This window comes from Tachypleus tridentatus, chromosome 7 (genome assembly GCF_004210375.1).
Source record: "Tachypleus tridentatus isolate NWPU-2018 chromosome 7, ASM421037v1, whole genome shotgun sequence".
Lineage (NCBI taxonomy): Eukaryota > Metazoa > Arthropoda > Merostomata > Xiphosura > Limulidae > Tachypleus > Tachypleus tridentatus.
The window spans coordinates 155,789,215-155,797,376 of record NC_134831.1 but is presented as its reverse complement, the minus strand read 5'-3'; positions in this window follow the sequence as shown (position 1 = coordinate 155,797,376).

The following is an 8,162-nucleotide window of genomic DNA, read 5'->3' as shown; positions in this document are numbered from 1 at the left end:
ACGGCTAACACAGATGGCTCTCATGGAGCTTTGCGTAAAATTAAAAACGAAGCAACTTACTTTCACTAACTTAAATTTTTTAATACTAACTTACTTTTACTTCCTGAGTCGCGCCAAACATGCTCGCCCTCCCAGCCGTGGGGGCGTTATAATGTGACGGTCAATCCCACTTTTCGTTGGTAAAAGAGTAGCCCAAGAGTTGGCGGTGGGTGGTGATGACTAGCTGCCTTCCCTCTAGTCTTACACTGCTAAATTAGGGACGGCTAGCACAGATAGCCCTCGAGTAGCTTTGTGCGAAATTCCAAAACAAACAAACAAACTTTTACTTCCTATTTACACTTTGGATCTGTATGTATTTATAACACAAGAAAAACCGAGAAATATTTAGCCCTCTAGTGACAACAATATTCACAGAACGAAAAAATTCATAAAATTGAAGTAACATGACGTCAGCAATATTAGAAAATCCTAGTACAAATATAATCAGACTGCATACACAACGTGCTACTAGTACAGAGTTACGTAACAAAAAGTGTTATAACTATTACTTTTAAATTAAATAATTTTTAACAGTTGTTATGAAAACTAAATAATTAATAAATGAACTGAATAATAAGTTAAATTGAACAAGCTGATATAGCACGAGATGTACTAATGGTTTGGCCACTCCTGCGTCAACCAGGAGTTTTGTATCTTCCCTTATACTCCAACAGGCATGTGCCAAGATCCCCATCTCTCAGGCGTGGCCTGGTCAATTTGTAGAACAACCTGTTTACCGCACTTCCCCAAATTGGTTACTAGATTATACTTTGTCTCCTCTAGTTTTATGGAGCTACAATGGATTATTCAAAACTTTCTTCTTTGTCTCTTGAAGCTGTTGTACAATTAGTAAAAACATGCAGCTTTGTCTACCCTACCATTCAGCAAGACAGGGCCAATTGATTCAAATTATTTAATGCTCTAAAGTCAAACCATGTTTTTCATTCATGCCTCCTAGGAGGTCCAAGTGTACTTTACAACTGTTGTTGTACATATCACTCGTGGAAAATACTGAGATAGTTATGCTTATTCAATACAAATACTTCTAAATTTCAATGATGAAGTGTGCAGTTGGTTAGTAAACTCACATGTAGATTTGTACCTGGTACAATATGGATGTTTGGGTAGTACAGCCTGTCTGAAGCAAAGTCACTGCAGCTGATTCTTCAAAATTCTTCCTCTTGTACAAATTGGTATCGTGTCACAACAGAGATTACACCAGAAAGAGCGAAGTCTCTTGCACACAAACGATGCTGCATCATATTTTCAAGTAGACATTTCATAAACTTAGCTTAAGTATATCTTTGCAACAGGCTAAGATCATTACAGATAAGCTTGACTATGCAAATCGTCTGCATAAATTGTCAACATTTCAGTGGCATTCTCCTTCTGAATTTTGAACCTAGCTTAATGATTTGCTGTTATCTCCAGCAGCACTCAGAACTCAATTATGACTGTCTTACTTACAGTTCTACATGAATTCCTTATCCAAATGGTCAATGGATTCATAAAGCCAGACAGTCTAGACTCCAGACTGGGTAAGGCATTGAGCAGTCTGGTCTGGAATCTAGCCATTTTAGACAAATAAATGGTTCAGGAAACAATTTACCCTTTCCTTTTCTGCATCTACAAATATTGAGAGTTACTCGTTTTGGGACCAATGATTAAGAAAAGAAACATTTCCAACTACTTGCTTTTCTTCTGACCAAGATATTCTCAAATGTTGGCACAGTAGGGTAGGTGTTTCCAGATGTCTCAATGAGTTGCCAAATGGCGGGTTCTCAATCTATGGTGGTAGAGAAGCAAGGTGCTCTAAGCAGCTTGTACATTATATTTGCATAATCCCAAGTTCAACATTAATTGTCTCACCTAATGGCAAAATAGCTTAGGTTTGCAGGAAGCATTTACCAACAGTGCCTCTTGTCTTACTTCATACCCAGGTGGCTTTGGCCAGAGTTAAGGTAAATACACTGGCAGAAATAATTGTCAGAACCTTATAAAGTTTAATGACAATACTGTTCAAGTGAATAACAGTACACACTTCAGCAGCAGTTGATGAACTTTGCAACTGAAGCACCGAATTTCAATGTCTCTTACCCGGTAATATATTCAGGTGAAACCAGATTAATTTTAGAACTATATCTGATAGGTTCGATAAAAACAGGATAAATTATATTTATTACAAAGTGTACAATGAAGTAATGAGACTGGAAACAAGCAAAAAACAAATGAACAATTTTTATTAAACATTAAATAAAATACACTCTTGTGTATTTACAGATCATTTATTTGGATAGCAATATATAAATAAACCCTTTTCTATGGAGAATAATTATGAATGCGATGTGAACCAGTGAATCTAAGAAATGTTAAGCCATATATAAAAACAGTACTGAATGATCACTTTAGGTGAATTCTCTTAGCCTTATTTGGTTTGATTTTTGTTTTTTTAAATTTCGCACAAAGCTACTCGAGGGTTATCTGTGCTAACTGTCCCTAATTTAGCAGTGTAAGACTAGAGGGAAGGCAGCTAGTCATCACCACCCACTGCCAACGCTTGGGCTACTCATTATAACGCCTCCATAGCCGAAAGGGCACGCATGTTTCGCACGACGGGGGATGCGAACCCGCGACCCTCAGATTACGAGTCGCACGCTTGGCCATGCCGGGCCCCAAATAAGAACTTCTGATGGCGGGAATCGAACCCGGGCATCCTGGGTAAAAGCCATGTATCCTAGCCACTAGACCACACGGAATGTAGAAGAATTGGCTGAAAGGGCGAGCATGTTTGGTGTAACAGAGATTCGAACCCGCGATCCTTGAATTACGAGTCGAGTGCTTTAATCACCTGGTCATGCCAAGCCTTTTAAAAGGGCGAGCATATTTGGTGCGACGGGGATTCGAATCGGCGACCCTTGGATTACACGGCGAGTGCCTTATCTACATGGCCATGCCGGGCCGGTTTATTTGGTAAAAACAAAATTCTAAAAATGACTTACAAGTTGATGGATAAGTTTCATTTATACATTTTAGGATTCTTAATTTCAAGAAATCGTGATATTTACTAAAAATGTCGTGCACTACCCAAGTAATTGGCCATACTCATTATGACAAATGGAGTTGTAACTTCAAGATATGATCTGTGCAACTGATGAAGGACAATATAGTAAACATCTGTACAAAACATTTTATTAAGCAGTGGTACAGGTGTTATTTACAATGAACACAAAAGAGCAAAGCTTTCTTGACCAAATTAATGTAAAACCCCCACATACCAAATTAAAGAATGAATTCAAAATAAATAGGACAACTCTACGAGGTGATAGTAATATGATGTACATTAATATATCACAGAATTATGATGACATTAATACTGAATAGTGTAAGAAATGAGTTCAGTATATATATACCTGCATCAATATTTACTCATCTTTGAATTCAGTTTCCAACCCTTCATTATTAAATGAGGTAGGTTTATATAGGTCAAACTGCGATTAATATACTACAAGACTTACTATCAATAACGAACTTCTTATCTTATTTGAGGCATATAGAGTATTCAAATATGAAATTTGCCTTTTATGTTCAGTTAATTCCAGTTTTCTTATGTCTGATTAGCTCTTTATTAACCCTTTTTAAGACTCTCGAATAGAAGGTTATTTAATATAACTAAAAATAAATATTGACTGATTAGAAGTACAAATAGCTTGTTATTCATTGTTATACTCATTCGATCTGGAAATTATCTCTAACTCAATCAAATGTGCCTCCCTCAGTGCTTTTACACCTTAGTCCGTTTGTGTTAGTTACACATGAATTTAATGTATTACAACTCGGATAGTTTAAATAGGGCAGGGTCATACTTGTTTTTTCAGCAGTATTTTATGGTAAATTTGTTTACGATTCGTAAGTTATGTAGTTCAATGGTTATGAATTAGCGATTGCTTACAACAGTGAGATTATTGCGTTATGTTGTCAGAACCTTCCGAGTTTCTTACTAATTTAATCGAATATTGCTACATCAGAATATTGCAGGGAATGTTCTAGACTTTTGTCGAGATATAATTACGTATTGAAAAATCGTCGAGTTCTAGTTCTAGAATGCGTAATCGGGAGTTTAGTGACAAATTTTAAAGTGAAATTATCAAACTGTATTGTAATAACAGAGTGAATTATTTATATGGAAAAACGGCTCGTTTGGGCTGAGAAAACACTTTACATAGAAGGTCGAAACGTTGTTCGCTCTTCTATGTAAAGTGTTTTTTCAGCCCAAACGAGCCGTTTTTGCATATAAATTTCTCAACAAGTGGGTTTCTCGTCATCACTGATTAGAGTGAATTATGTTCTAAAATAACCGGACTACTTATACCGACTTTGGTGAAAAATTGAGTTAAAGCTCTTAAAAGAATTTTGGTAACCAACAGTGTAACGAACATTCGTGTATATATATATATATATATATATATTTAAAATATTCTTTTTTTGAAACAAGTAGACTGTTATAGTTAAAATTTATCACCAAATCACAGGCACTTATTGCAAATAATCCATCCTTACAAAACCTGACAGTTGGTTGATGTTGAATTATTCAGCTAAATTCTGAAACTCGTTTTGTAGTGTCATGACTAGAGCAGCTAAAGAAGTTCTTACTTTCACAGATGACACTGCAGTAGTGGTAATAAGTGTAGACAAAATAACTTATCTTATACCATATTTAATGATATTTTACGTTGAAATTCTTGTTTAGGCACAGAAAGAGGGGAGACTAATTTGATTTTTGTATTTGCCAATTCTTTTTCCAAAACTTTAATCTCTCACTGTTTCACCTCATTGATCTTCACGCTATAATTTTTCTACACATCACATCAATTTTACCATTATGGGTTTTTTTACTTGTCATTATAATCTTAATATTACCAACAGCTTCATCGATCATGTCTTCAAATTTTTTTTCAGTCTTAGTCTCTTCCTTTTGACTGTTAATATTTCTTTTTTCTTGTTCCTCTCTTACTTTTCTGCCTTTCTTTTATCAGGTCATCCCATAAGTAATGTCCGAAAATTTAATACAGAAAGTGGATCATCATCTCTGTCTTTGTAGAAGGCTTTAATGACTAAAATATGTTGTAGAACATGTATAAAAATGTTCAGACAAATGGTTGTTCTCAACGTTTTATCCAGGTATAAACACGCATTGAAAAATCGTCGAGAATGCGTAATCGGAAGTTTAGTGATACAGTGTATGGTTGTGGCAAATTTTAAAGTAAAATTATCAGACTGTATTGTAACAACAGTCCATCAGTAAGTTTCTAACACAACTCCACTTTTTCAGATCATTAATCAAATAAACCCTTATAAAGATGGGTGTGTCTGAGGAGCACATTAGGCATATAATGCTTTATGAATTTTAAAAAGACAATAATGCAGCAGAAAGTACACGAAACATTCAAGGTGTTTATGATGTGTAGTCTCAATGAAAGAAAATGTCGGTGGTTTCAGAAGTTCAGATCACGTGACTACAGCTTAAGTGATGCGCCGCATTCAGGTCGTCCTGTTGAGTTTAATGATGCCTTGCTGCTGGCTGCACTTGATGAAAACTGTGCTGTAACAGTAAAATTGAACTATCATAGAAGCTTAATTCAACCTATTCAATAGTTGACAATTGTCTGCAACAGCTTGGAACGGTGTCAAAACTTGGAAAATGGATCCCCCCATGATTTGATAGAAGCCAACCTTAGAGCAAGAGTAGACATTGGACTTCTTTGCAGTCTAGTGAACGTAACCTTTTTGAACAGGTTAGTGATTGGAGATGAAAAATGGATATATTATAAACATGTTAAGTGCCGCAGACAATGGCACTTAACTCAATTACTACTGAGTGTCAGTTTCTTACTTGCACTGGTTGGTGTTTATTGGAAAAAATTATGATACCCAACCAAAAACACTTTAGATGTAAGAGAAAAGATGCAGCCTAAAAAAAGGATTGATTGGTTGATTTAGTGTTTTATGGCACAAAGCAGCTAGGCTATCTGCGCCAAACGTCCGGTAAAATGGTAAAAATAAATTAAATGTAGTAAAATACATAAAAGGAAATGAAGGTAAAACAAAACATCATTGAAAAACAGAAAAAGTATAAAACCAATGTTGACACCTAGTCTACAATGTTAAGAGAGACACAGAGTAAAAGAAGTTGTAAAGTACTTACTCTAGCAAAATGGTAATGATCATAACCTGCCAGGAAGACTAACAGGTAAGTTCAAGAACCACCGTCAGTCACCTGAAGTTGGCCTTTCCAGTCCTGGTTCCGGGTTATGTGTCATAGCAGCCATTATCAAAATGTAAAAGAATAAAAGTTTTAAAAGACATATAGCAAATTCGTAATAATGAGTAGCCAAATGTCCAGTGAAAAGGTAAAAGTAAAGTAAATGGAGTAAAATTTGTAAAAGTAAATGAAGGTTTTAGGAATACACTGAGCAGCTGCTTGTATAATACAGCCAGTTACAGCTGCCACACAGTCGTCTATTGATAGCTGATTTACGATGGCAGGATCAAGTTCTGCGAGAGCAGTGAAAGTGGACCAGTCTGCCTTATCCAGCTTCTACCGGGGCACACGCGTAGGACTGGACCACGGCCAGTCTCTCTTAAAAGGATAGGAAAGTGATCACTGCCTAGTGGATTACTGTCAACCCTCCATGAAAAATGAGAGAATAATGAAGGGGAGCAAACCGAAAGATCAATAGCAGTAGAAAACTGACTAGGTGCATGAAAATAAGTGGAAGAACCAGTATTGAAAAGAGAAAGATTGTGATCAGAGAGCATACGCTCTACAGAGCGACCCCTCCAATCAATAGCAGCACTTCCACAGAGGGGATGATGTCCATTAAAGTCCCCCAGGAGTAGAAAGGGAGAGGGCAACTGTTCAACGAGAGCATCGAGGTCTGATTGATCATATGTTTCTCCAGGGGACAGGTAGAGAGAACAAACAGTGATGGTATGACCCAAGGAAACATGGATGGCTACGGCCGCCAAGGGTGTGTTGAGTGACAAAGACAGGGTGAGCACATGCTGATCAACCAATAGTGCCACCTCTCCATGTACTCGTCCATCACACAGCCTGTCATTTCTGTACAGAGAAAACTGCCGAATGGTGACTGTATCAACAGGGTTGAGAAATGTTTCTTGTAAGGAAAGACAAACAGGATGGTAGGAAGCAATCAGTGTTTTGATATCATCCAGATTAGAATGTAAACCTCGACAGTTCCATTGTATCAAGGTGGCCATATTTAATGATGGGTAGGTGAAGTGGTTGGAAAACCCTTCTGTTTACGACCACGTCGTTTTTCCTTACTGTCCTTAGTCGGAGGAGGTCTATCAACCTCCATGGATCCTGCCTTGGGTCGAGTGGGCAGGTCTTTGTTATTGCCTCTTGGGGTGGGAGAAAAAGATGTATCAGAAGAAATGCCTGTATTTGAAACTGAATCTTGAGGTTTGTTGGAATGTATGGGAGGAACAAAGATGGGTGTGGAAGTCAATTAATCAACCTTTTTTAACCGTGGAGATTTTTAACCGTGAAAAAGGCTTTTCATTTGTTTTGAAAACGATTCTCCTGGAGGAACAGAGAGATCTGTCTGCACTCCCACTGTAGTTGTGGAATGAAGTGCAGCAGCATATGTCCGAGATGGAGTGGTGGGCAGCAATTTCCGAGCCTCAGGATAACTAATGTTATGTATCGTTTTCAAACGTTGCACCTCTTTTTCCTCCAACCATTTTGGGCAAGAACGAAAGTAGGAGGGGTGAGAACCATTGCAGTTGACGCAATGTGGGTCCATGTCACATTCATAGGCATCGTGGTCCTTGCCCCCACAACAAACACATGTCAGGGAACCACGACATGATGTCTTTGAGTGGCCAAATCTCTGACATTGGAAACATCGGAGAGGGTTTGAAATGTATGGCCGTACCCTGCAAATGAGATAACCTGCCTTGATGGTGGCAGATGCACGTGATGAAGTAAATGTCAAAAAGAGGGTATTTGTTGGCAATATAACTCCATCTTTGCGAGTGGAGATGCGCCTCACTGCAGAAACTCCTTGAGTGGAGAGACCAGCAAGAATCTCTGACTCGGG